The sequence below is a fragment of the Falco peregrinus genome, chromosome 14 (assembly GCF_023634155.1).
Source record: "Falco peregrinus isolate bFalPer1 chromosome 14, bFalPer1.pri, whole genome shotgun sequence".
Lineage (NCBI taxonomy): Eukaryota > Metazoa > Chordata > Aves > Falconiformes > Falconidae > Falco > Falco peregrinus.
The window spans coordinates 13,746,994-13,774,877 of NC_073734.1; the positions used below are offsets into that span (position 1 = coordinate 13,746,994).

The 27,884-nt window shown below is 44.6% G+C and overlaps 1 protein-coding gene across 2 annotated transcripts in view; it reads right to left on the reverse strand.

Moving 5' to 3' along the window:
* Positions 1-22,500, reverse strand: part of CHST8 (carbohydrate sulfotransferase 8) — a 185,763-nt gene extending 163,263 nt beyond the window's left edge. Inside the window, exon 1 of one of the 2 annotated variants that reach the window (XM_055819166.1) lies at positions 22,175-22,500. The gene's annotated coding sequence lies outside the window, so the exon portion shown is untranslated. Of the gene's footprint in view, positions 1-21,932; positions 22,127-22,174 lie in introns of those variants that run through there. The other variant, XM_055819164.1, reaches the window with a different exon arrangement.
* Between the last annotated feature and the right edge of the window lie 5,384 nt (positions 22,501-27,884).

The window sequence follows — 27,884 nt, forward strand, 5'->3', positions numbered from 1 at the left end:
AAGTGAACACCACCCACCCTTTCCCAGAGATGTAGTGGAGCCCTGCTTCTCTTTTCTAATTCAGGGCTATGGTAATAATAATTGCAATATACTATCAGTTAAATTACCCTTCCCAGAGGCAGTGCTCCAGCCTGCTCCTGTGGGTACCGGGGAAAATGCTGCCTGTGAGAGAACAGGTGAAGCAGATTCTGGCCCACTCCATCCTCGCAAGCCCCAGCTGATATAGATATCGCTCTTACCAAGACCATTCAAAGTCTTTGCAAGAAGCAGCGTGAAGTTGCTTTTTTGCTGTGCCTCCTCTGTTGCTAGTCCCTCTTGCTTGCTTGCTGAGGCTGTAAGGCAGAGACAGCAGCAGGGAGAGTGGGAAGAGGACATGCCTGGTGCTACTGTCTGGCACCACAAAAGGGCCAGTTCATCCGGGAGGGGAGGTGGGGGGATGGGATGGGATGGGAAGGGAAGGGATGGGAAGGGAAGGGAAGGGAAGGGAAGGGAAAGGTGAGGTGAGTAGGCTGCTGGCCGGTGGATGTATGATGCAGGAGTGTTATGGAGAAGAGCAGCTGGAGACCACGTTAACAGCAAAAGGATAGAAGTAGAAGGCTGAGATTGCAAAAGGGAAATGAGCCCTAGGTAGGGGAGTAGTGCCTGGATAGCGAAGCTAGTGAGGGAAGAAACAAAGAGACGAGTGGGACTCGCAGAACAGAAGATACTCCAGTGGTGTGAAAGCAAGAGGAGGGAAAGTGGACTTTGTATCCTGACTGCATCCCACCTGGGTAAATCACATTCTGCCTCTTTTTTTTTTTTTTTTTTTTTTTTTTCTTCTTCTCTCTGTGTTGTGTGTAATGACTGATATGACAGTCTCTGCTCCCTGCCTGTGCCGCTCCTGAGTGCTCTGCGTTGCCAGGCTATTGCCATACAATGCTTCAAAGGTCATGCCTTCCTGGGATAGATGATGCGATCTCTGCTAGCAGGCACACTGCCCTCTTTGGTTTGGAAAACATTTTGGAATCTTTTGGGCTGAAAGATGCAACACCGATGTATTATCCTCTTGCTAAAAGGATATACCCGAGAAAGAATCAATAGCGTAGCCCAAACACATTGCTCCTCACATGGGAGGCTCTTGGATCCTGCCCAGTGTTTGTAAAGCATGTGTAAATTAATGAGCATATTCATTATTAATAATGACACAAGCATATGAAAACCTTTTAAATAAATACTTGAAAGAGTACTAAGCCTGCTACCAGAATGAAGTCTAAGGGTTCTCAGCAGCAAAATGCAGTAGAAGATTGTGGCTGAAAGGAACAGATGTTCAAAATGAATGCTTTGGTGTGTTGAACTAAAATATAATTCAAACACAAACAGAAGACATATAGACTGGCTTTCAGTAGCGCAACCCCCTGAAATACCTATACAAGTAACCTTGTTTTGGATCAGCAAGGCTTATTCTATTTATTAAATCAATAAGTGTAAAGCCTGTAGACCATTTTAGTTATCAACCTTTTCCAAATGAATATCCCAAGCATTTCTAATCACAACCATCCGATTTCCATTATTTTGACCTCCTCCTCCTTTGGCTGGATCAATAATGTCTGATGTAATAATTTATCAACATATACTGGGAAAATTATTGATTCTACTTGTACACATTAGCCGGGAGAAAAATATGTCAGGCTCCCCCTTCCGTCTAAATGCCTTTCTAGGTTTAAATTAAGCTGCATTTGGTACTTGTGTGAAGGATATTAGCACTGTATGTAAACCAGATCACTGTAGCTGAAATGGATGTTTTACTTGCCCCAGTTCCCCTGGTACTTTTATGGCACCCATCACTGCAATATCTGTTTTTCATACTCTAATTGCTTTGTGAAATCCCTCGCTCCTCTGTGCATTCGTGCAGCGTACTGCAACGCAGTCTGACACTTTTCATCCTGCCTCTTGGGGAGGCTGAACTTAAGGGCAGCTGGAGATTTTATTTAGTTGAGACATGTACTATATAGGTAGAAAGCTTTCATGTAAATCCTGGATGTTCACAAAAGGATCAAAAGCTTACATGTGTAATATGTTATGGTATATGGGGTAGGATTAATATTTGGCCGTGATATGTTTTAGGTGTGAGGTTTATTGGTGAAAGTAATATTTGAAGACAGTGAAGAAAAGCTGTATGTTATGTATGTTACAGTACGCTATATTTTCTAATGATACTGTGCCCGAGAACTATCAATTGCAATTCATCTACAAAAATCAAACACGTGGAAATCTAGCTAATTTTATTCTTAATAGCTTTGTGCTAATACACCTTGGGGGGAAGGAAGATCAAAATACTAAAGGTGCTGAGTCATTAAGTGGAATGAAACCACTAGAATCATCCCTTCCTCCAGCAGCTATAATCTGTCATCAGATTAGTTACCTAATGCCTATGTTGTAATGGCCAACTGTAGTTTCTTTTTCATATCCTTTTGTTTCAGATGAAGTGACTTAAAAATTGCAAATGTTTCTCCCCTTAGATGCGAGAGCATAAATCATGAGTAATACTGAGCTCTCTGCCTCATATTGATTTTTGTGAACTAAGCCAGATGGGTTCAGATATGAGCATGATCTAATATTCCCCTTAGCTTGATTTATAGATTTCTTTGTGCATTACCTGACCATAAATGAGTCTTGCATTATTTCTTGTGTGCCTGTCAAATTAAAGAAAAATATTCTTGTTGACCTTTAAACCTGGGAGAAAAAAATGAGTCGGAGACATTTTACTGCATGTATTACAGTGATCTTAGTGCTTACATGCCAATTAAGAGTGTGTGATTATGAAAGAGGCCTAGTAATTTGTGTTGTGTGTAATGATTTCATTTTCTTGTAAAGCACACAGTAGATATACAGACAGTAGCATAAGCTACATTGAAAATAACCCTGGAAGACAGAAAAGGAGGAGAACAATTTGGCAGAATTCATTCTTTAATTTACAAAAACAAGCACTGATTGCAAGAACTGAAATATTTTGCTGGAAGAAAATAATGTCCTTTAAAATGTAGGCACAGGAAGCAAAAATGCAGAAATGACTCTCACGTAAGGTGTTAATGCTGTTAAAGGGAATGAGCATCACAATGCGTTTGCTGACCTCAGAGACCTCTTCTGGGAGCAAAATAAGTTTAATATGTATGAAAAATAACGAGCAATGTATCATGAACCTATTATTAAGGCACAACCCTGGGTTCAGGACTTTTAACCAGACTCTGGTGGGAGACACTAAGTTTTGCCTGAGGAAAAAGCTCATGCTTAAACTGAAGAGACCGACTTCAACAATCCAGCACCTCCTCCCACAGTTTTCAAAGTGTTTCTATAGCCTAATGAGCCTATTAGCTCCTCTGTGTTTATTTGTAATTAATGCTCAGAGCTATCAAATCTAGGTGTTAAAAAAGAAAATATTTCCATCTTGGCCATTCTTCAGTTTTTTGACCAGGTGAAGTATGGTAAACACGCTCTGAAACTGCTCAGCAGACCAAATCCCTGTCATACTGCCATTCAGGCTGTATCTCTGTTCTGTATCAGGAGATGACATTTTCAGGAAGAACAAGATTTCAGCTTCTGTCCTCTAAGAAAACACTCTTCTAATGAGTCTTTCCATGCTATGTGGGCATGCCACAAAACCTGGCTGGTAGCCCTGGCTCAAGGAACAGGCAGACCTGTTTGTGTTCTTGGCGCTCTCTCCCAGATACCGCTCCCCCCCTCCCTGCCCCAATGTGTCTGTATCACAAGAAAAATCCCTTCTTAGGTTTTTGTCCATCTCAGGAATGTTTAGACTCACCAACCTGTACCTACATTTGGAAACAGGGGTTCGGGAAGATTAATGTTCCTTTCCAGTCTCTTGTTAAGACCATTGAACTGTTGAGTACCCCATTTCCTAGCTTATGATGTTTGTTATTTTATTCCTCAATGGCTCTGCTGTGGCAAGAAACCTCCTTTTTCTTAACACTTCCAATTGGCCAAAGCCTGAAGTGCAGCCAGTGTTTTACATCTGTCCAGGGATGCACCTAAACAGTGTATCTGTTTTGGGGGCTAGTATATTCATGAAAGAGGGTCATAACTATAGATTTTCTCTGGTTTGGATGCTTTATTTTAATTCCAGTGGCTGATCGCATTTGTTTATTTTTATTACAGTAAGCTTCCAGTCCCAGAGAATGGGATCGGTGGTGCTAAAGACACTTTTATTATATATGAGACTTCAAGAGATAGTCTTTGCCCTGAGGAGCTCACAATAAAAATAAGCAGGCAGATAGAGAGATAAAAGACATGATTCAGCATCGGATGTAATTTGCTGTATGAAGCTGATCCAATTGTATTTGAAGGATTTATTTTACAGATGAAGAAACTTAGGCGCAATGAAATGAAGTGACTTGCAGAAAATACCACTGAAGTCTATGGAAAAGGAGGAACTAAAACTCTGGATTGCCCCATAGCTCCCGGGACAGCCCTTCTCTTTGAAGTGGGGGGAACTACTTATGCGCTACATGAACACAACTACACATGCTGTACATCCCAATCTGTAGAAATTATACAGCCCTACACTGTTATGCCATGCAGCATATTTTTTTTATCCTTCTGCTGTGCATAAGCCTGGCACTATCTCTTCTTTCTTCTGTGAGTAGTTCTTACTCAGAGATACTTTTTGACTTCTAGCACAAATAGTGCTCTGAAGAGATATGTTTACTGCATAAAGACATAGAAAATACACGTAAATTCCCTATTCTGGTCAGTATATTTATATGAAAAGTATTGTGGCAATATATCAAAATGCAGTGATTGCCATTCGCCTTCCCATGGTGATTTATAATTGTGGATTTACATCTGACTAAAAGGCACTGTTCAGACTGTCTAGCTTGCATGGTAATAACAGCAAGCTCTCCTCTATTTCCTTTTAGTATGGCAGTAGAGACTGAGAGCCCCTTCACTGTAAACAATTCAATGAACACACAAAATGAGAGTTAAAACCTTCTGCAAAATACAAAAATAATAAAGCATGATCAGTGAGACCCTAAATCATAATGACAATGTTATCCAGTGTCAGCTAGAGACACTCACTGACTACAATGGAGTTTTAAGTGAAGCATTTTTTGTGTCTGGTAAACAAAAAAAACCAAAAAAAAAAGAGGCAAGGAAATAACATTCAAGATATTCTTCATAGAATTGAGGGGCTAACAGCAGAAAAAAACTATTCACTCATACCATGGAGTTTTATTTCACGGAAAAAACCAGAATGCTGTAGGATTGAGATGTCTGGTTCCCTTTAACAACATTTTTCCTTCTGGGCAGTATAAACATCCACAAGTCACCTTCATATTTATAAATTATAAACATAATTATCTTTGGTTCCCTTTGTTGAACCCACTCAGGCTTCTTTTTTCTTCAGACACCTAGAAAAGCATATATATGAGGCTGAGAGCTGGTAGCTTGCTGTTGGTAAGAGCTGGACAAGGGTATTCGCATTTAAAAAGTAAAACAGACTGACCTGTAAGACCTTTACCATGTCATGAACAGGATCTTAATAACAGACTGTTTGGCGGAGGAGTTTTTGGCTGGCACCAGTTCAGCTTTCTTCCTGTCCTGAGATGGGTAACGGGCAGGCTGGGAACATGCTTCAGGCTTGAGGCAGTCCCCAGGCTTCCAGGGAAGGGCAATGCTGTAACCCATGCATTTCCCCTGAACTCCCCTCTCCCTACTTTAGCATTTCTAGAGCTGCATGGACAGTACACAAGTCCTAAGAATTTGCTCCAGACTGAAATACATCTCAGAAAGGCTGAAGTTAAGGAAAGAAAGCCGTAATTTACCTCTTAAGCTCATCCAGGTATTCAACACCTGAGCCATCTTTGCAATCTGCGATACCCTTCAGGTATCTATCTATGCTCTACAGATTGTCTGTACAGAAGAGAAATGCTGCTATTTTGCTGGACACACACTGCCCCTTATAAAAGCCAAGTTGAGCTCTTTGGTAGTATCCATCACTACAGTCAAAGTGTTAAATCCTTCTCCTTGTCCAGTGGTTTATTCCATAATAGAAACATAGATAGTAGTGACACAGAAAATCACTTGGGTCATCTAGTTTATCCTTTGCTGGGGGAAAGATTGTTTCTTGCATTTGTCGTCTTTGCAGATGATACCTCACCCAAAATTACCACCTGACCTAAACTCTGCCAGAGAAGTGGAATATTACTAAGATCAACCATGCTCGGGTGCCTGGTTTATTGTTTGTGTAGCAGCAGAGAATGCGATCAGGGTACAGCTTACAAGATGAAAAGGGAGGAAGAACTGTAAACCTTCCTCCTGTCCAGGGATACCGGCTCAGGGAAAATGCTGAGGGAAGGAACAGGAGAGAACAGAGCATTATGTGACTGTGAACAGTGCTGTTGTAAGGGGGTGGTAGTCTGTGAAGGTCATTGGGAATGACTGGAAAAGGAATAAATGCAGTAGTGGTATCTAGGGGAATCCTAAAGGACTCCTCCCCTATTCAAGGGTATTTGCTGCTAAAGGACTGTTTTCTTCCCTATCTCTTTTTCCTGTAAGATTCAGGAAAGAAGTCATACTACAGCGTTGATCTCTTTTCTTCCTAAAGTTGTAAAGAGGATTATGCCCCACAAGGCTCTGTACAACAGCTGGAAGGTACAGTTGCCCCTTAGCACCAGACCCTCTAAGATGTGATTTTGTGATGTCAGCAATGGTTTTTCAGGGCTTCATGTGTGCCTTTATACCAGAAGTTGCGATTTAATTTCCAGCAGGTGTTTGCTTTTGTAACGTTTGAGGTGACTTGAGGACAAGACCTAGGGCAGTGAGAGGGAAAAGCAAGGCTTTGCTATGCTTTGATCGATCCAGGGTCCTGGCTGCAGGAGCCTCATGAAATACCCCGTCCCTGCCACTGGGAATTGCTGCAAACTGTTCCCATCTTCCTTGGTCTCCTTGAAAGGAGACGGTCATGGCTGGGCAGCCTCCTGTTCTCCACGAATCCCTTGGGGTATGGATGGCAGGTCTCTTTTTAGCTCGTCTGGCTCCTTCCCACACCTACATTGAAGTCTCAGCTCTTGCTCTCAAATTTACACCTTCCTCTTGCATGCTTTTCCCCCCTTTGCCTCACCAGAACCTCTGGACAACCCAGGTCCCTCTTTCCTTGCCTTTAGCATTTGCACATTGTGCTGTCATTGCCTGATTTTATTTTGTGTATTTTGGCAGTTATTGTGGTGTCTGGCAGGGTATACAGGACTGACTACGCTGAGAGCAAGGTCCAGTGACAGATCAGGGAAAGCAAAACCAATTAATGGATCAGCGTCTTACCATGGACCCGACCGTGTGTTCCTCAGACTCACCCCGCCCTCCTTCACCCCCTGCCTTTCATGAGCTCGCCCCTCCTGCTCCGTAAGCAAAGAGCACAGTGTGCCCCCTGGGTCTGGGACTAAGTTTCACACTGGGGGTCCAGGCTGTGCTTCTGCTCCGCTTGCCCAGACTAAGCCCGCCCTGTCATCCGCTGAAGGGTCAAAAGACCTTTGTGTTCCTACTGCATGAAGAACTGGGCTGGGCTGGCCAATCTTTTAAACAGTAAATTAAGAAAAAAGTTGGCATTTTGGTCCAAACAGGGTGAAGGTAGAGAGAAAAGGTTCTTGTTCTTGGGGACAGACAGGAAATACTGCTTCCCAAATTTGTTTATTTTACTTATGTTTCATCACAGGATTTTAACTTCCCTTTCTGAATGCTATCAGCGCACAGGGACAAAAAACATGGTATTTTGGTACACTGTTGTATTTAGAACAGCCACAAAAAATTAGAATCCAAATCTTATCCAACATATCATATGATTACGTGGCAGACCTGCATAGCTGGAGATCCTCTGTGCCGTGCTCAGCCCTTGACAGAGCTCTCACAGGCAATGTGAGTGATGAGCACCTATTTACGAACTGACAAATTTGTGTGGATCAATGATTATTAAAAAGAAAATGTCATTAAAGAGGACAGTTCAGTGCAGTATCATCCAGGACCTGTCAATGTCTCTGCTGGGAAAATGAAAATAAAGTCATCTTACAATGCATATTTCAAACATTTTGCATTTAGTAATGAACTACAAGAAGCAGCAGCAGCAGCCTATTTCCAGCATGCATTTTGGTGTCCGTTAAAAACACTGATTCTCTGAAAGGCAGGAGATTATAATTTCTTGTAATTCTTCCTAAACCTTGCTGGGATCTTTTATTTACACAGTATTTGTAAATTGAACTGCATGTTCTTTTTTTAAAATGTGGGTAGCAACTGACTAAACATCTTTCAAATTACTCTAAACTTAAAAAACCCAACCACAAATGTTTTACTTTGATACTTGTAAGCAAAAAAAGATATATCAATTGGAAATATTTTTTATTTTGAAGATTTCTGTTTCAGTGATAATAATGAAACACTTGTATTTTGGACATACCTGAAGCAGTTCCTTCCCCCGCTAATTTTGGTTCAACCTCTGAACAGAAAAATGATTCAGAGTTTAATTCTCACAGATATGAGACCTGCAGATGTTGGTTGTCCACTTTGTATTGTGGACATATATGACATATGAAGCCTGTCATGGCTCTGCCAAAACAGAGTGAGGTGAAGTGCTAGTAAGATGGACGATATTGCTAAGAATAAATATTTATACAGTATGAAAATAGGAGATCTTTTAGGAGGTTTTTCATGTCCTTTATGACAGCAGTGCTCATAAGCATTGCTATTATTAGTTATTGGAGGTTTGGGGTTTTTTCAATAAACTGAGGTAGAACTAAGAATTGGTTATTTTAAACACAGTAATATTATTACAGGTAATTTTTTTCCTCATAATTTTTCAGAACTGAGATCCTAATTGCAAATCCAGTACAAGCCCAGGACAAGAAGAGACAGTTGTTTCAAACAATAAAGAACTTAGTAAAAACAAGGGATGGGTACAGAGTGACGGGGAAGCACAAGGAAGAAGCTGGAGAAGTACTGGTTAGTTTGATAGATTATTCTGTCTTACAAGGGACATCATTAGTGTCCAGTTCTAGACAGGCATCAGACCGAGCAGGAGATGTGCAGAAATCTAATCCTGGGCACATCCACAGAGCCACACATGCTACAGTGTAGGAAGTTTTTTCCATCTTCCAGTACTTCGACTTTGCTTAATATGGCATATTTTTACAAATTTAGGTTCAAACTTCTCCCTTCATCTCAACCTTCCTGTTGCTCTGGGGGAGCTGTAATTCTTCCCTCTTACAAAGGTCTCACTCCCAGGCATGGTCTCCTTTTCCACGATGTGATACAACCTTTTCCTGAGGCTTTTTACATTTGTCATTTGTAGATTCGTTATAAACTTTAGAAAAAGCAGCAAGCAGAAGAGAGGCAGTGCTGCATGGTGGAGCCCAGCGGCGGGCTGAGCCGGGGGGTTTGCTGAGGACAGCTCAGGGCAGGGTGGGCTGGGACCTGCACTGCCTGTGGGGCACGCAGCTGATGAGCTGAGCCGAGAGCTTACTAGGGGAGATAGGTCAGTACAGCCAAATCACAGTACCTAGGTTAGGTAAAAACTATCTACATGGAGCACTTCTACTTCCCCCAAACTGAATTTCCTTCCCCAGAATTTAGTATTTCGTTACAAGTTTTAAAATTGAGGTTATTTAATCTTAAAAGAAACCAAAATTACAATTTTCCGTAGGACAGAAATTACTGTTTGACTCGAAGCAGAGAAGACCATGCTAAATGGAGAAACTGCATGGCTGGGGGCAGACACCTGATTTTAGAATGACAGAGAGGTCCTTACACAGGGTGCAGGCATCATCCTGAGGACAGCCCTTCCTCCCATGCGCACAGCTGCCCTGTGCAGAAGGCTACTCCTAACGCTGGCAAGGTTTTTGCAGCAAACAAAAATTGACCTTAGGAGTCTTTACGGTCAGTTGTCTTCTTTAGCCTTGTCTTCTGTTGATACCTTGGCAGCAAAAGGGAGAGTTATGTGGTATATCTTCATTTGCAAAATTAAATTTGGAGAGGAGAGAGATAATTTCATAAAGTAAACCAATGTAAACAAAAATAGCCCCTCTGGGTAAGAAAGTACAGCTGACTGGGGGAAGCGCATGTGTATCAATATGAATAACAGCCATGTGAAACCATGATGCTGTGTATTTCTGGTAACCAACCTTCAAAAGAAGAAAATGAAAACAAAGGAGGGCAATGATACCTGGATTAGAGAACATAACGTGTGAAGAGGCTGAGAAAGCTAAATTCATAGAGTCCAGTGAAAGAGATGGCTCAGGGGGAACATGATCACAGTCTATAAATACCTTCAAGGTAACAATAGAAATGAAGGGAGGGAATTATTCACAGTCTCAGAAAATTGTAGGCCAGGGAGCAATGGCCTGAAGCTAAGAAAGAAAAAGTTTAGGTGAGATATTAAGAGGGGGGAAAAGAAGCCCTGACAAAAGAAAGCGAAAGGGCAGTTTAATAGCTGGACAGGGAAAGTGCCCAGTGTAGCATAACTGCCAGGTTTATGCAACTAGTGAGATGGCACATCACTGGAAGAAAGAGAGAGACGCTTTAATCAGACACACGCAAGAGCCAGATCAGATTGAAAGAGTACTTCGTGGTCTCACAGGCTGTGCTCCAGGTAATGTCATCTAGCACTACATGAACTACAAGGCAGAGCTGTTTCTTTGAACTAGCCCAGCTGCTTCCTCTGTTGCTTGCTCTTACATATTTCCTTTATCCATCATGCACCCCCTGCTTCCTATCCAAACACAGATGAATTCCGTGTTGTCCCCTCTTACTGAGTCTGGCTTTCTATCCCGCTGACAGAGGAGTCAGAAGAACAGCAGGAAGAAGGAGCGGTTGTAACTAAGGCAAGTCCAGCCAAGAGGGCTGCTGGTAATGATGGATTATAGAAGGAAATATCAAAGTCACTTAAGGATGAAGAGCTGGAGGTTTGCATGAACAACACCAATAATCATATAAAAAATTCTCTGCAAAACTGAAAAGTTGGAAGAAACCCCTGCCTCTGCTCGGAGCACCTCAAGCAAACTCTGATGGTCTCCATTAAAAGAATGAGGAGATTTCCAGGGCTGAGTGGGACTGTTTGAAGACAAGGCTTTTCCTGGAGGAATTGAGTGAGTAGGACCCTATGAGCTCTGGTGGTGGCTCCCCACTGCCCAAGATCTCCCTGCTACTTCTTTTTGCCCTAGAATGCAAGGGAACGGGGTCAGCCAGGTCTGAGACAGGCTGATACTAATTCTCTAACACATGAGAGAAAGGTGTTTCCAACGTGTGCCTAGCACACTTCGTAAGGTGTGCTAATAATAAATGACAGCAAGTTCACAGTCCAGAAGACACCCTGGAGGCGGGGTCCTGTCACTCGGAGGAGTGTGGGAGGAAGCAGGAGGGCTGCTGCTACCCGTGGGTGTGGGGTCCTGCTGCAAGATGATACACGGTTATCACAGAGCTGGCCGCTGGTTGGCATCTAGTCAAACTCCCAGGTACACAGCAACCGGTACCCAGGGTGGTTTACGGCACGCTGACAGAGCCACTGCCAGAATAAATACTCAGTGTATAGCACAGAAACCTCTTATATAGAAACCTTTCATAAATGCTGCCTGTTGCCCTTTCCCGTCAGGGAACCACAGCAAAGATATCTGTACACAGAGCACTGTGGCCGTCTAAGGGCCTTTCCACAAATCTCACTTGGCATTGCCCCTAACTTGCCAGAGAAGAGACGTCTTTTTGCATGACACCCCTGTCTTGGTGCTTTCTTTACAATGAAGCACACATGGAGCATCACTGCACGGCTGCTCGGTGGCTGCCACCCGTGCTTGCGGGACTGGGGGAAAACAAGAGGCGGCAGCACATCGTACAAAAGCAGACGGGTTACACTAAATGTGAGCCTGCTGCATCTTTACTGCGAGGCCAGAAGAAGCACTGGTGTAGGGAGGTAGTATCTGAAACAATTTTGTACCATTTAAATAGTTTCATTTTAGTTGTGGTGTTAGTGAAACAGAAAAGCCTAATGAATCTCTGCTGAAGTTCTCCAGTTGAGAGCCACCACTTTTTAGATTGATCCAGAAAGATGATGAATGTTTTACCAGAGCTATCTTAGTGATGAGCATCTTGCAGAGGGAGTTTCTTGGTTTTGTTGGTTTCTTGTTTACAAAGAACTACTTAATGTAATAATTCTCAGATAATAGAAGAAGTGTTTTCAAAAGAGATCTATGTTAAGTCAGGGGTATGACCAGGTTACAGAGCAGGTTCATTTATGGTAAATGCCAATCACTAAAAAGATCAGACACAATACTCTGAAAATCAAAACCAATGAAGTTTCGGTTTTCTTTGGTTTTAAAGGTAAATCTGTATCATTTGCTGTACTGAAAATCCCTGACAATTACCGGTGAAATAACAGATCTAAAAGACTTTTAAAATCATGATTTTAAAAGTCACCCTTCTTTATTTTAAAAGAATTCCCCATCCTAAGAAATCCAGATATGTACATGCAAATAAGTATTTCCAGAAGGTACGTCCTTGGAAAGTCTGGAAAGAATAAAGTCACAAGAGAGCTGCGTGGGTCTGTTGTACCTTCCTCAAAGTTGCTTTCCTTCAATAACTTTGTTGAAACAATCCACAGTTACATACATAAGCTCAAATGATCGTATTTCTGAATAGCTATTTTAACTGAAGGGAACTACAGTCATTCTGAAGACATATCTCTGTTACAATTTATAATGAATGTAATCTTCAAGGGGTAATAACTTCTCTCAATTACACAATTTTTCTGTTAAAAATGGCATGTTAGAATCTGGGTTGTCAGCTCCTCTTGCTATGGACACACATTTCTCAGTAAAGCATCTTAGGCACCCCCAGTATGCTATCAATAAGATCAGTAATAATGTTAAAACTTTTTTTTTTTTTTAATTGCATGTTAACATAATCTTTCAAGTTATTTTTCCAATATAAATACATAGGGACAACAGCTGTTTGGAGATCTCCAATTAGAGCTTTTTGTGGCTGTCTCTACAGAAAATGCCTTTGGCTAATATAATTTAAACCTCTTCTGTAAATGCGTTTCATGCTTTGAAGTTAGCTAATAATTTCTGTCATTTAAGAACAATGTTCCGTGATTTGGTCCTATTAGTAAAAGTGAGAAAATGAGCACTCCCCTTGGCTCCCTGCTCCCCACCTGCCTGTGTGCCGGAGCGCTGGTGATCTGCTGCCCTGGATTTACCGAGAGCTGCCCTGCTGCTGCCATGTCTTGGGTGGGAAGGTGCCGAGGGCTCCGGGCCGGCATTTTTACAGAGTGCCGGTAGCTGGGGGAACTTCAGAGTTAGGTCCCAAGGTCACAGCCAGAATAGGGAAGGAGAACTATAAATTACGAAGCGCTGGACTGCAGCCAAGCCCATGGGAAGCTGCATTTAGCACATCATTCTCTAAGCAGCAGGATGAAACCTTAACTCCCTTTTCAGACAGAATTTGAATGGAATTTGTTATAAGAACACTGATTGAAATATCACCAACTGACTTTCCATGACAACTCAGAAATGGGTTGCAATCGTGGGGGGATCCTCTTCCAACCGGCCCAAAATAACGATGAGGATGATGATAGAGCCCTATCTAATATTTATGAAAACCAGATGAATTTCTGTGCTAGCAACATGCTGATATTATAGCAGAGACCTCAGATAAACTCTTGACATTAACCTAAGCTCAAGTTTCTCCCAGTGTAAACCAAAGGTTGAAACAACAAGCTGATTCTAGTATTCTGAAGTAAAAATGCTGCAGTGGAGGTTAATAGCAATGTAGTTAGAACAATACAGCGCAGGTAAGTGTGACGATTTATTACTCGCAGATACTACATACAGACTGCCATCAGTGCTGTAGACCTTCTGTGTAAGGTGCAGAACTAGAAGAGCTTTACGTGAGCTATAGGCACCTTGGGCAGTGGCCCCCATGTATGTTACGTGCATATGCAGTATCTAATGCTGTGGGGATATGCTGAGTCCTCCAGAAGTTGTAGCATACACAATATGGGCAGTGCTATTCAAAAGCATTAAAACAATATAGCTTTTATGAGAAAAGGATGAATTAATTATTTTAAGGATGCAAAAGTTACTTTAGATTTTAAATGTTGAAAAAATAGAAAAAAGAAATGATCCATGTAAATTATTTGTATCGTAAACGTAAAATCTCTGCCTCTGGCTGTTGCACTGTTAACTCTGAGACCTATATTTAAAGATGTGAGATAATGTTATTGTCAGTCTCGGTGGGAAAAGGGGAAGCTTGAAAGCAAATCCCCTCCCCCCTTGTCTGCAAAGGAGGAATACTGGCATTAAGTGCTGAGACAGCTGCCATCCTTCCATCTTGGCACTAAGCTAGGTGATGGAAAGTGGTGAAGAGATGCTGGAGAGTCTGGGGCGGGCTTGGGGAGGCAGACGAGAGTCGTAGTTTATTGGGCAGCAGCTTCGTCAGATGGACCATAGAGCCAGAACTAGGAGGTTTTTGCTATTCTATATCAGTTATTCTATAACTGATTCTTTAAAACACTCAGAGCTTTGCAGCCAGGGAAGGGACTATTATTAGCAAGAAACACTAACACTGTGATCTGAATAGCTGTTGTGAAGAAAAGTCAGAAAAGTAATAAATTGGCTTCCATAGCTGTAGAGTTGGGTTTTTTGGATGCAAATGTGATAAAGTATACTTTCAGGGAAAGCTAGAAAAAAATGTCTTGAGTATTTGTTAAAATCTTAGAGATGGCAGGGAAGGAACTTTCCCTCGAACTAGCAGGTGTAGAAGTCTGTGTTGGATAGCCCAGGTTCTGGAGTGGAAGATGCAAGGATGAAATAACAGTTGGGCACGCTCCGCCTTACACCCCAGTGCTGTGATAACCTCCAGATGAACAAGTTTCAGTCAGGGCAGATTAGGACAGGATTATCTCTTCTTTTACTTGAGAAACCAGGCAAATACATTTCTGCTGCAAGAAAGGGCAGGCTGCATTCTGTAAGTACTGCTTTCTCTGAGCCTTTGGTATCTGCTAAAATGAAGAAAATAACTGCTTTTCTGAACTGCAACACAAAGAGAAGATTCACGGCATCCTCCTGTGTATGTGCCTGCAGATTCATATGTTTTATCGACCAGGATGCTACTTTTACAATTTCTTCCTTTATTTCATAGATCTTTTCACAAAGAGATTTTGTGATCCCTAAGAAATGAGATATCCAAAGGTTCACAAAGCAACAATCTGTGTGGTTTTTTTGCCAAGTGAAAGAGCAACATAGTTTTTATCCCTTCTTATGCACTAGTCTAACTTCTGATTCACCCGTTAGATTTCTGAATTTATTTTACTAATTCAGCTCATACTGCTTTATATGCTTTAAGCAGATCAAGCAGCTCATGCAAGAAAGTTAAAGTATATTAAATAATTACTGATGTAACATCTTTCATTAAAGAACTTAAAAGCAACAGAAAAATTAATTGATCTTTGAGCTAAGTAGTATCCCCGTTGCTGGGTACAAAAATGAAAGCATATTAAATCAAATATTCAAACATAGGTGCCTAAAGTTACTCATCTAAGTATACATGTCACCAGCTTCAAAACTACTGCTTTGAATCTCCCAGCTCAGAAGGGGGTAATTTTTGCATTTGAGGGTCACGCTGAACAGAATGAGAAACCAACATTTCTCAAACCATTTCTATGCAGGTATTAAAGGGACCCAGATTTAAAAACCAGGATCTTCTGCGGCTTTGGCTCAAAGTGGCAACTGTTAAAAAACAAAGCGACTTTCATTTAGCTCCTGGCTATAAGTGGATGTCAGATTGCAGGCATTCAGGTTCAAAAACCGCTCAGAAAGTTGATGTAACTGATCCCGCCACCTTTCCCAACATAGGTAATTACTGCTCTCTCAACGAGTGTCATTTACTGACATGAGCTGACTTTCATGAGGTTGGTTACTGTAAGAATGGAGGTTGGCAGGTCAGGCCCTAGGAGGTTTTGTCGTGGTCGTGCTGCTCTTTGGCAGCACTGAAGACAGAAGTCAGCCTCTCTGCCTGCCTTCTGCGCCGGCACAACCTCCAGCCCCTTCTCCAGGAGCCAGGACGTGCACCTCCGAGTGAGTGAGGCTTCTTTCTGATGAAAAGTGAAAGACGGTTTATGGACGCTATGATACACATTTCAAATTAAGTATTTTAAGGGAGGTGCAATAATTGTCAGGTCTGCATATTTAATGGACCTTGAGCTGTAAACATGCTCCAAAAATACCTAGTTAATATCAGTTTGACAGTGAATTGGCACAGCACTGAGCTCCGATGCATCAAATTAGCATCGATCCGCAAAATGTTACTGGAAGGTTTCTTAAATCTGCCAAGTTTTAAAATCAATTCAGAAGAGGGCCCCTCTCCCCACCCTCCCTTTTTTGAAGTCCTTTCTAGTTCCCTACTAGTAGTCTAAGGGCATTCCTTCAGAAATGCTTTAGAAATGTTAATTCTTTTCAAACTTTGTTTTCCCATTCAAGAGCGATCAATTCCTCTTAGGGTGTTTCTTTGGTGTGCAATTTAAAATCCTCTCCCGCTCACTCTGGGTCAGAGGAGCAGAGCTGTGACCACGCAGTGGCCAGCCGAGGTTCAGCTGGGCTCTGTGCAAATGATGCGCAGTTGATATTCTGGGATGCAGGTGCTCCGCCGCCTCCAGCGGATGGCTAATAACTTCCAGGTGGGATCTGAAGGAACTGGCACTGCCCCATCACATTCCTCTATGGCTTCTGTCCTGGCAGCTTCAACAGCTTCCCCTCTCCCTGTGTGATGTTAATACAGCTGCGCTTAGTGGACCTGGCTATGCTGGAACACCCTCAATAAACAGAGGAAAGCTGGCAGGCTCTGCTCTCTGAAGGGTTCATGACTCCGCCGCAGTTTCAGCTCCGTCTGCCAGTGCCGGGGTTTGTTAACCTTCCTGGCAGCCTGCAAAGCCACGCTGCTCTGGGGCGTGCTGCCGGGGGGCTGGCAGAGGCTGGGCAGCAGTCTGCCACGAAGGGGAAAGGGTTCGAAGGAGGCTTATGCTGCTGGAGGAGGAAATCTGCCGGGCAGCCTCGTCCTGGTTGGTATTAGCTCACTTTGCTTCCATTTTGCTCTATGGATTTTCAATAACTATGATAGAAGAGCATACATTCAAACAAAATAATTAAGACATAATAGTGACATTTTTCTCCAGAATTTTTATCTTTGTCTAAGCAGGGGTACAAATGGTAGGGTAAGGTTCCAATATCTATTAACACAGCTTTCCTTGAAAACACACTGTAACAGCTATTGAAATGTTTTGCCAGCAAGAGTCATGTAACAGCACCTGTGAGAGAGGCTGTGACATTGGTTTTTATCCCCTGAAAGAATGGAAATTGGGTGGCTTTCAGAAGAAAGCCATTGAATGAGCTGCTTAATGTTCGGTTACTATTCGGGATGCATGCTGTGGCATGGTTACCGTGAGGCGGCACGTGCCAGCACCTAATGGCTCCAAAAGCAGTATTGCCAGCCCTGGAAGGTTGTCCCCAGCATGGCAGGGAGTGTGCTGCAACAGTGTCCCCACCTTGCTCCAACCTTTTTCAGGCGTCCTCCTGCTCTGCTTTTCACCCGTGGGCTCGTGCTGTGAGGAGGGGGCCCTGCCATCCCCTGAGTTGCTCTTCTCGCAGCATGTGCTCCACCGCTGAAGCCACAGCTCCGGGTTTCAGTGGTGGCACTGGGAGTAGAGACCGTGCCTGCAGAACGTCTCCCTGTGGAGTGGAGTGGCTGCTCCAGTTCCTGTTGGACTGCTGTGGTTGCACCTCTCTGAGACGTAAAACTCCCGGAAACATCCATGGGACCTTGTTTGTTGTGGCTGTCCCCACCAACTCCCACTCTGCACCGTAAACAGGAGGCGGCTGAAGGTGTTGCTCCAGTGGTTCAGCTGAAGTCAAGGAGAAATGTCGGCTGCTGCGTGATGACTAAGGCTCACATGCTTATTACTTCTATCAGTTAGAGCTCTTAATCACTTTGTGCTGTTTCATCCTATAACATGAATTCACTTCAAGCTGTGAAATTCACCATTTTTGCCATGACTAATTTGTGAAATCTGCCACCTTCTTTCGTGGTTCGCTTTGTGCCCTAGTTAGGCATCATCTGTCTGATTAGGGAAATCTGCGATTTGTTCCTTGCAGTTGAGCCATGACAATTTCATTCCCCTCCTTTCTCCTCTTTGCACTCAACTGGGATTTCATCGTCACTTTTGCCTTCTGATGCAGTGGGGACAGAGTGGTGTGGAAACCGTCTTTGCCGGGGTTTGCACACAGTGAGTCCTGGCTTTCCTCCTCTATGTGGTGTGTGAGTAGGGCTCAGTCTTGCATCGGTGGCCCTCAGCCTAAGGCTTTAACCCTAGCTTTCGATAAAGCCACTTAGGTCTAGTATATTATGTTTACCATCTCACTACGTTTCTCCCAGCCTGGTTGCTACAATATTTTGGAAATCATTTCCCACCTGCCTTGCCAGTGCCTTCTTTCATGATACATTCATCTGTTACTCTTTATATTGAACAGTGCTGGCATTACTAAATGCTATAAATGTACCCAGTATAACATAAAAATACACAAGCAGCTGACTGGTCTTGCCTACAAGAAATACTATTAATCTTTCATATTTTTCACACGCTCTGGGCAAGATCCAGAGGGTGTTCAAGGAACATCTTGTAACTGAATCAGGTCCTAAATTCTGATTTTCTCCCTGATTGGTTAATGCCTAAAAATATTTTCCCACACTCTTAATGTCTTAATTGTTTCTTGAAGATGTTGCCAGCTCATCCATCGTTTTACCATAATTTACATCCTCTTACAAACCCAGTGAAATATTATTTTAGTGTTTCTGTCGCTGAAATACAGTGATAAATGGTTTTCTTTTAAGATCAGTGGGAACAGTGTAATGGATGTGCAGGACAGCTTATTGACTTGCTCTTGCCAAAATACAGTCCTGCCATGAAGTTCAGAAGGATCACAAGCTGCCCTGGATACTCCTCATGCTTCAACTCATCCTTTTTAATGTTAAAGCTTATGGGTTTGTGCTACACAGAGTTTTACGAGATAATGATAGGAGAGCAAAGGAAACCTTCCCTCCTAGCTCTGCTCCTTTTCACCATAACTTTCCATCTCACTCTTTCTGTATTCTGCCTTTTTTTTTTACCAGTTTCACTCAGTCTGTGTTAATCACCTCCCTGTCTGAAGCACAATCATGTAAATTAGATCAGCAGCACCATTTCAATTGACAGATAAATAAACGGACAAATCTCTGAGAAACTCTGGCTGTAGTTAACCCTTCCTCAGAAGTCCAGAGGAGGAGGTTCATGAACGCCCTAAAGTGTACTTTGTCCAGCTATCGGGGATGATCCTGCTTCTGCTCATACAATTGACAAATGTATTTGAATGACTTGGAGCAGGATTGTGGTTGGTGCTCAGCACCCCACGCTCCTCTGAATCTGCTGCTTTCAGCACAGGAGTCTTGCAGCCGTACTAGCCCAAGCTATTTACTTAGCACCACTGTGGACTAATCAGATGGCAATAAAAGCTTTTACTGTGCCATCCTGTTTGTGATCAGCAGAAACATAAAAAGCATGTTAGCAAATTGATTTTTTGGCATTAATTGTGAGCAAAGAGCATTATACTGAGTACAGATAGGGTGGGTTTTTTCAGGCAGAAAAATTCTATTTTAGTATTTTAAAAGTGATTCTGGAAGATGCTGAGCTAAGCCCAATGGACATACTTTTCAAATGCCATAAGGCAAAGAGTAGTTACTGAATCTCCTCAGTCTTATTAGCTTACATAAACATAAAAATTTGAATAATGTTTAAAAAGCTAAATTCTCCAGATAATCCATAATCAGTAAGTGTTCATTACTGAGATGTAGCAAATATGCATGAGATTTCCCTGGTGACATTTTGGTTACATGATTTAAAAGGTGTAGAAAACTCTCCTCCGTGTGGGGCCCAGCAGAAACTTCCGCAGGCTCCAAAGGTCGCTCGGCGGCAGCTTGGACCTTCCTGGTCCCATTCAGGAATGAGCAGGAGGAAATCGGAATTCACTGTCTCGTTTTACAGCTCTGGTGATTTATAAATAAATCATCCCCACACGATGATTGATGTCTCCATATAAATAATTAAGTCTTGACCTTATGTTATGACACCTGCTAAATTTTTTGGCACTTGAAACCAACGCTGAGGAGAGATCCGTGACACCGGATAAATAAAGGTGGGACAAGATTTGAGGGGGAGGGAGAGGCAGCTTTCTGTTTACTCTCATTTTGTTTTGTTTGATTCCATCAGCTAATTGGGATGATGATTATTAATCTCCGTTGCCATCTACTCTATGGATTTAATTCCTGCCTGTGATTGCTGTCGGAAAGTTTGCTCCATTAGGAGCAGACTTTGATTAGATTTCCAGTAGACGCAGTTTCCCAGAGCTCCCCCAAATCGCGGTGTGACCTAGCCCAGGCACTTTATACCCATTTTTGTTTGCTGTTTACTTGGCTTGGTGGCAGAGCTCCAGCAGCCCGGGTGACACTGTCATTCTGCTCAACCAGGCTAGGTAGCAGGTGTCAGCAAAAGTTTAATTTGGAAGCTCATGAATTCAAAAGGAGAGCTTAACGGTTATCCCCAACACAGAGAGCTGTTCTGGCCTGCTCCTGGAAAAGAGAAAATCCCGGGGACATGAAAGGAATTGATGAGACGCCAGGCACCTGACAAAATGAAATCTTCTCGGGCTAAACTGGTGATCGCTTTTTCATCAAATGATGAGCATCATTAATAAACAAAATGGACTTAGCGACTGCATTCATGATTTTCACTTCGGAGACCATTCAGGTTTACCATCCATCCTCCCTGGCTGGTACTGGTAGATACAGCCTATTCTCTGAGGAGCTGCAACTTTTAAATCTTGCAGTAAAGGACAAGCATTTCAGGGTAAGTGTCCAACGCGAAAAAAAAAAAAAAAAAAAAAAAAAAAAGAGCAACTCTGGGTGTTTTTAAACCTCTTTGCCCGCACACAACGCAAGTCGGCTACAGAGGGAAAGCAGCGCTGTGATGCCGTGATAAGGAGGGGCTCGCCGAACCCCTCAGAAAGCTTAAAAACCCGACCAGGCAGCCAGGCGCGGGCCGGGGGGCACAGCACCCCGTGCAGACACCCCCGTACGGAGCTGCCCTTCGTTGTCTGTTGCCGCGGTCCGGGTACGTGCGCTCCTCGGGCCCGAGGTGCGGGGGCAGTGCGAGGTCCGGGCTGGCCGTGCCACCGGGCAGGGCGGGGGGTGCGGGGCTTACCGCGGCCGGAGGCTACAGCGAGCCCCCGGCGCCCCGCGGACCGGCTCCAGCCACGGGAAAGTGCCTTAACACCGCGCAGCCCGAGCCCCCGGGAACGGGGTTTCCAGCCCGGGGAGGTGCCGGCATTTAGCAACTAGTTTGCTTCGGATCCTGGCACCGGCGTTACCGAAGCCCGGGGCAGAGCCGCACCCGCGGCTCCATCCCTCACCCGCACCGGGCCGCCGGCTCCGTCCCTCACCCGCACCGGGCCGCCGGCTCCGTCCCTCACCCGCACCGGGCCGCCGGCTCCGTCCCTCACCCGCAGCCGGGCCACCGGCGCCCCGCGGAGCCCCGTGTCCGAGGGGCCGGGCCGGCCCCGCCCGACGCGCCGCAGCCCCGGGCACCCCCGCGCCGCACCTGCCCCTCCAGCCCGCCGGTACCGGCGCCGCCGGCCGGGGGCAGCCCCGCGGGGAGGGGTCGCGCCGCCGCGGGGACGGACGCGGGACGAGGGGCCCCAGCGCGGCGCCGCCGCAAGTTTGGGCACTTTCCCGAAGTGGTGCGGGGAAAAGTTGGGGAGCGGCCGGGCGGGGCGGGGGGGTACCGGCGGGGCGCGGCCCGGCCCGGGGACGGGGGACTCGCCACTGACCTGCGCCGCGGCCGCGCCGCCTCGCCGCGCTCAGCGCATCCTCCGCGCCGCGCCCGCCCGCCGCCGCTCTGCGCGCCGCAGCCGCGGCTCCGCGCCGGCGATCCTCGGCGGGGAGGGGGGAGCGGAGCGGGACAGCCCGCCCGGAGGAGGCAGAGGCCGCCGCCCCCTCCCCGCCTCCGCGCCCCCCCGCGCCGCCGCGCCCCGGCCGCCTCCGCGCCCCCGCCCCGCGCCCCGCTGCGCACCTCCGGGAGCAGGTGCGGCGGCCTCCGGCGGGGAGCGCGGCCCGGCCCTGCTGCGCCCTCGGCGCATCGTCCCTCGCCGCCGCACGGGGAGAGCGCGGGCGGTGCCGGTGCCGGTGGTGGTGGCGGTGCCGGTGCCGGTGCAGCCGCTGCCGCCTTTCCAGGGGTGCCGTTCGCTTCTCAAGTTTGACACGTTGTGGCGGCGCCGGCCGCCCCCCCGGCCGCCTTCAAGGCTGCTGAATTATGCATTGTCTGAAGGGCAAATGCCGGCGTGCGGAACGGGGGCTGCCGAGAGGAGCGTGGCTGTGTGTCGCCGTGTGTCGCCGTGTGTGTGAGCGCACAGGCGCGCACACGGCTCCTGCTGGGGAGCGGCGCCGGGAGCTTGTGCCTGGGCGCCTGCCCGAGGCATTGCAGCCCCCGGGGGGGCAGCGGCGGCGGGGTGGTCCCAGGCAGGGCGCTGGGGGAAGCCCTGCGGTCCTGCTGCCGGCTCTGTGGGGAGGAACGGGGCAGGGAGGTTCCTGTCATCCCCTCGGTGTGGGTACGAGCATCCTGCCGGGCATGTCCTCCTCCGGTTTGCAATTTAACAGCGGTGTGGGAAGGAGGTGTATTTTGAGACCAGCTGGGAAGATCGGTCGGTGTCGCGCACTTAGTTCCCAGAGAAGGTGGTTGTGAGCACAGACCCCAAGGGGAGGAACAGTAGAAGTAGTTGGAGGAGAACTGAAGTGGTGATGGTGCCCTCAAACAATAAATCACAGCAGGTGTGCTGTGGCCGGGGCACAGCGGGGACCAAGGTGCCTTCTCAAGAGCCTGGGATGTGAACTGTGGAGTAACTGCACAGAAGGTGCCTCTTGCACTCTTTGCTGGCTATTTCCCACCCTAAAATACCGAGAGGACTTTCCCGCACAACTGTGCAGTGGAACAAACAGTCTACTAAGAGCAAAACCAGGTCATGTCAAGGGTCCCCAAGAATGGGCTCTGTGGCATGCCTGGCTATTGCTAGGTGTAATGAAGTGGCCGCTGGAAGAAATTAAGGAACATCAGAGCTAGACAAAACAGTAGCCTCAGAGCCCGTGTATCAAGGGGGGTACGCTGTGCTCTGCACCCCCTCCTCAGCTTGGAGAGCGGTGGGTCCCAGGAGCTGCCCATTCTGCCAGGGACTCGTGGAGCTGAGCGCTGGCAGCCCGGAGGGAGCGGCGGCGGGGCTTGCCGGCAGACAGAGCCAGCCGTGTTACGTTGGTGTACCCTCCATCCATCCTTAATAAGGCATTGTGAGCATGCAGTATTAAATGTGTGCCAAGATGGATCGTATCTACAACCCTCTGAATAGTTCCAGGTGTGTCTTATAAATAAACTATGACATTTATCCTTTGACTCGATTAACAGGAATACATTATACTTAGTCTGCTCCCTAGCAATCAATTGTTGCAACTAAGTAGGTGTTATTTATTAAAGTATTGATTAGGGACCCAATCCCGTGGTCTTTAGGCAAGCCAGTTCTTTGCTGATGAATGGAATATTTGATTGAGAGTTTTGAGATCAGACTGTATATAATTCTTTTGTCACAGGGAAAAAAAGTGCATGTGGTACAGCTTTCCGGGGGAGATGCATTCATACCACTTGGAGTTCAAAAGAAGAATAACACACATTCCTTACATGAAAACTGCAATCATTGCTTTACTTGAGTGCCTTCTGTCATTTTCTTTGTGATGCAGTGTGCATAGGCTTTAACAGCAAAAATAAATAAGTCTAACTGGGGAAAATGCATTGAGTTACATACTATAGATGTAAAACATTCCTTGATGTCTGTTGCTATGGCAGGTGACTGGGGACAATACTGTCCTCTGAGGGCCAACTCCTGTTCGTGCGGCGTAAGGAAACTTTCCTGCTATATCATGGTGGCTGCTTTCGCAAGCAGGGTGAGCAGAGTGTGGCTCTGTGTTCTTTTTTCAGGTTGTGTTATGAAAAATGCTTTCAATGAATGACCTTGAAAACAAAGCCCAGATAAGGGCCCTGGCATTAGGTCCAGTTACAGTGAGTTCTCTGTCTCCCTCCCTGCAGGACTCACAATTACGTTTTTCTTCAATTTCGTCTCCATTACTTGCAAAACATTCTTGGAAATTTGAAAAATAAGGTATTTCAAAACAATGATTTCTGGGATTTATTTTTGTATTTGGGAGGATTTATTTTTACTTTTTTCCCTCTCTGTCTCCAATGGAACAGAAGGCAATGTGAATCCCTTTTGTTTACCTCTTTGTTTCTGCTCCTGACTGCTTAATAACATGAGCAGATATGCTTATGGCTCTGCCTGTAGTCTGGTGCTAGATAGTGACTATTGCAAAGTTAGGAGGAAGAGCAACAATCAAAAAGCTTTGGTTTTGAGAGGGTAGAATGAAATAAGAGGACAGAATGGGAAAAAATATATATATAAGAAAAGAATATACTTGGTAAATGCGTATGCTTTAACAATAAGGAATTTTTATTCGGGTATTTGTATGAAATGAGATTTCTAATTATGTTGAGATTAAAACATGCTAAAGCAAATGCAATATTTACTGAGGGGGATCTTTTGCATTATTAGTTGTACGGACTCATACACTCAGAGTGCAAAGAAATATCCCAGCCTATAATCTAGTATTGTTGTTGTGATCTAGTGATACTAGTACCATGCTTGCAATCAGGATTGCTGGTTATGTACATTACAAATTGTCACTTAGAATCCTAGATATAATCTCACTTCTTTCAAAATTGGAAGGAATTGTTTACCTTTGTTTAGTCATAAGCAAATGCAACTCATCTTTGCAGAATGTTTGCTATGGAAGGCTGGAAAACATTTGGGGGAGTACGAAATTAATTGTAAAGATGGTTTTGGTGCTTAGACACATGCAAAATATTTCTGGTGGAAAGGACTGGAAGTTATTTATCTCAGTGATCTGGAGCCTGATATTTATACCAATGCTATCTGAATCCTTTAGAAAAAAGGTTATTTCCCCCATCCTGCCAATTATTTGGAGGAAAAAAAGAAGTTAAAATTTTTAAAATTTTATATTATAGGAAAATTCATCTTGTATTCCGTCTTTATTCATGTCTCAGAAAATAGCACAGAGAAAAATGAAGAGAACATATGGTGTCTTCTATCAGTCAGTCATCATTACTGCTTCTTCACACTATGTCATCACCCCACAAATAGCAAATGAGTGTGAATTTCTCCCTGCTGAAAGAGAAAAGAGAAAACTGGTTAGTGCAGCCAAGTAAAAAAATAAATTAATAAATATCACAGTAGCATAAACGGGAAGATTATATAAAATATTAAAGACAGAGAATGCAGAGGGAAAACCCCCTAAACTGTCAAACAATAGTATCAAACCTGCAAACGTTGAGCTGGAGCAGAACTCATGTATTTCTCTTGATTTGATAACCAAGCTTGAAATATTGATGGGACACAGTCTCTCTTGCCCATTCTTTATGAATGATTCTGTGCTATTTGAGGTGCTCAAACAGACAGTACTCAAATAAGAACTGCGAGGAATGTAATGTAATAGTTTGTCTCTGGGGCATCCATAAAATCCTGAATTTCCTTTTTAAGCAGACATCTAGGAAAAATATAATTTTATTTAATTCCCCAATGTTCCTATTACACTTCTAGTGTAAAGGTTGCAATTCAAATCCTTATCTGCAAAGCCTCTCTGCCATTCTTAAACTCTCTTGCAAAGAAATATATGACAAAGCAGCCTTGGCAATAGCTGCCATAGGAACTTAATAAACCCCAACACTGGAAACATCCATCCCAGCTTTGGAAGGGATATTTCAAAATCAACCTCCTATAGAAGCAGCAAAAGCAGTTGAGGTTTGGGGGGGGGGGGGGGGCGGGGAAAGATGTGTATGTGTATACATTTGTCTGCAACCTGGTAGATTTCCTGAGATCAGGCAAAACCTCAGGACAGAGTATTCATTTTTTCCTTCTACCTTTCTCCCCTCCCCTTCCCTCCAGTGTTGCTGAAATACCGCAGAGACCCAAAGGCAGACCCTGTGAATAAAGCTCCTGGAGTGGTACATCCAGAGTAGTGCAACAAAGCAGCAAATTAAGAGCCTCATAGGAAATTCTAAAGCAAATCTAGGCCAGATTGTCTCCCAGATCTCTAATCCTTCATTCCCTTTGGATCCTTCCATCAAAAAGCAGCTCATAAGGGATGCTAATGCACCTGGAATTGAGCCCCATATGTAAACTACAAGGGGAAGCAAGCTCATTTGTAAGCTCCTTTCGTTTTGATGCCCATCTGAACTGGGTACGTAAAGGATGTCTGGTAAAACTATGGTTCAGACAGCTGCCTGGAACCATGTAGACACTTGGACTTGAGTTAAATGTCTTCTATGACCAGTCTAGTATAGCCATACCTGACTGTGGAAGCAGAGCTTTCCTCTGAAGATGGTTTTCTAAAAATTGCTTACATTGCAGCCAGCCAGAGAGGGTGAGCTCAGCAGGCTGGGGAATGGGGCAGTGTCAGCTAGGGTCATGGAAAAGCACAATGGTGGGCAATGCTCGGGATAGAAGAAAGCAGAATAAAAGTGAATTTTCTGGGAGTTAACAAAGAATAAGAAAGTACGAAATGATTCCGTGCACCCTGCCCCTGGAGCAATGCTTCTGCGTGGGTAGTATCTGGAAGGTAGAAGTGGCAAGGTTTGTATGGAGAAGGAGTATCTTTATCAGACCAAGGAATATCAATGGGACAAATTGTTGGGTACACAAACCATTCTTTGGGAGAAAAATAAAAACCTCCAGAAAAATTATAGAAACCTCAAAAGACAGAGTTGGAAGAGATGTATTAGATCATATGGTTCATCCTTTGGTAGCAGTAGCAAATTGTCCCCTAGAGACAGAGGACATCAGTTATTTCATAAAATATAGCCAAAAGGCCCAGAAGGAACAATGTCGTTTAGACAGGGAAGCCTGAGAAGCGTTTGATTTAGTCTTAAGTGAGAACAGCAAGACCTACCAGGCTCAGAACCCAAAAACTGCCCTTGAAAGTACTCTTTGGAAACCCGGCTGACAATCTGGAGTAACCAGGAGCTGGTTTTGTCCTCATTACACTGAGTAGGTGCTGGAAGAGATTCTTTCAGTAGGACATACCAAGATGTATGTTGAGATACTCCCCACATAACATACAAGGGCGCAGATGTTTGGAGTATTTTACTGCTCCTGTTTTGTTCATCCTAGAGGAGTGTGGTTGAGATGGAGTGATTGCCCATGGCCCTTTGAAGGATGGAACTTGGAGGGCTTGGTTCTGCCAGGTCATGTTGCTCTCTAAGATGTAATTTGTTGTGAGTAAAACAATGTGCTGTGCTAACTTTGGTTCTCCGCTAGAGATGTACTCAGGTCCCATCCAGTTCTGGCATTTGAGGCTTGGGCTCTCTTGGAATGGTTTGGCTTTCCTGGACGGATTCACTTTGTCATTTCCAGAGACAGTAAAACTCAGGGACAGAATTCATATGCACCTCCTGTGCAGCTCCTTATTGTCTGGGTTTGGGCAAGAAATGGAACCTTGATCTATCAGTATAGAGATGGACTTCGCTGTGCAGCGTTTGGGATGACCCTGAGCCTGTTTTTCCAAGTGGATGAGTGGAATGAATCATACTGGAAAGATGAATCGGAGAAAAATATGCTTAATGCTGGCCAGCAAAACTGATCCTGGTGGGATCACTCCATCACTGAAGAAAT